The sequence below is a fragment of the Dipodomys spectabilis genome, unplaced genomic scaffold (assembly GCF_019054845.1).
Source record: "Dipodomys spectabilis isolate Male_0828 unplaced genomic scaffold, ASM1905484v1 ptg000040l, whole genome shotgun sequence".
Taxonomy (NCBI): Eukaryota; Metazoa; Chordata; class Mammalia; order Rodentia; family Heteromyidae; genus Dipodomys; species Dipodomys spectabilis.
This window is the reverse complement of record NW_024870717.1, coordinates 2,377,844-2,379,589: the sequence shown is the minus strand read 5'-3', so window position 1 is coordinate 2,379,589 and position 1,746 is coordinate 2,377,844. Positions and strand designations below refer to the sequence as shown.

The 1,746-nt window shown below is 34.8% G+C and overlaps 1 non-coding gene across 1 annotated transcript; it reads right to left on the bottom strand.

The window, feature by feature from the left end:
• Nucleotides 1-866: 866 nt before the first annotated feature.
• On the bottom strand, nucleotides 867-972 carry LOC122106426. The gene has a single exon (XR_006147177.1). It is a non-coding gene; the product is annotated as a U6 spliceosomal RNA (small nuclear RNA).
• Nucleotides 973-1,746: the final 774 nt, after the last annotated feature.

Genomic DNA, 1,746 nt, shown 5'->3' with positions numbered 1-1,746 from the left:
ATCAGCAGAATGAGGATATTTAGTAGTGATTCGACCAGATGAGTGGAAGTCCTTGGTTTCTTAAGTGTTGTTAATTTTGTTGTATCACCTTACATTTTGGATTTAACATCCATTTACCATGGAGACCATGTGCTGTTTGTCTCTTTGCTTTTGTCTTACCTCACTCAACATGATTTCCTGTAGCTTGATTGATTTCCCTGCTAATGCCATTATTTTGTCTTTCTAATGGCTGGAACATATTCCGTTGTGTATAGTTACCACAGTTTTTGGATCCATTCATCTCTGGTGGGACATATGGGTTGTTTTCATATCCTGTATATTGTGAAGAGTGCTGCAATAAACATGGAGGTGCATGTGTCCTTGAATATTGGTACCTGTTGTTCAGAATAGATGCCTAGAAGTGGTATGAGTGAGCCATAAGGAAGGTCAATAATTAGCTTTCTGAGGACTCACCAGATTGCTTTCCAAAGTGGTTGTGTAAATGTACATTCACACACACACAGACACACACACACACACACACACACACACACACACACACACACACACACACACACACACACACACACAGAACGTTTTCTTGATCCAATCTTCTACTGAGGGCCATCGGGGTTGATTCCGTATCTTAGCTATGGCAAATAATGCTACAATAAACGTTGTTGTGGTGGTAGTTTTAGTATGGACTTATTTGTGATCATTTGGGTGAATGCCCAAAAGTGGGATTGCTGTGTAATAGGGGAGCTCCATGTGGAGTCTTTTGAGGAAGCTCCAAACCGCTTTCCAAAATGGATGAACAAGTTTACACTCCCACCAAGAGTGCAGTAGGCTTCCCTTCTGGCCACATCCCATCCAGCATCTGTTGGTGTAAAAATATGGAATTATTCATTAATTTGCGTGTCATCCTTGTGCAGGGACCATGCTAATCTTCTCTGTATGTTCCAATTTTAGTGTATGTGCAGCCAAATTGAGCACAGAACATTTTTTATATATAAAGTGTAATTGATTGTCTTAAACTAGACAATTCAACAAAAAGTAAGTTCAAAAAATTGTGAAATTTTGCAACCATGTATTTCTTACATAAGCACACTTTTAAGAATAAAGTCAATATTGACATGACAAAAACAAAATAATTCCAGATATTTGTTGTTCATGAGATGTGTAGGAGGAGCAATTCAATTATTCTACACAAGGCACCTGTCATAATGATCATTGCAGCAAATGTTAAGGTTTGTTAAAAGTTTTAATGATTTAAATATGTTTCATTTTGGGATTTGCTTATATATGCAAAATTAAGACTGGTAGGTCATAAATTTTTTCGATAAAGTATATAATATTTCCGGTAACATGTACTACTAAGTATGTACATTTCAGAGTTTATAGAAACTTTGCTAATGAGAAGTTGCAAAGATTGTGTAAAGAAGCAGAGTGAAGAGTTAAGAATTTAAGTACACAGTTTCTGATAAATCTTTAGGGCTCCCTTAAGTTATATGTTAGGGATGAACAAATAATGATAAAAGCCACATACACATGATGAGATTATCTATAAATAGTAATCTTAGTGGGTAAATTTAAAGGCTACTCATAGTTTTACCCAGTTTTACATGTACAGGAATATGAGAAAATAGTAAAATCTACTATGTACTTTTCAAATACTGAAAACCCTGGTAATTGTTTTGTTTTTTATTTTAGTAATCATTAATATATAATTATTGTTTTCTTTATTTATAGCATTTTTTTCTTGTCATA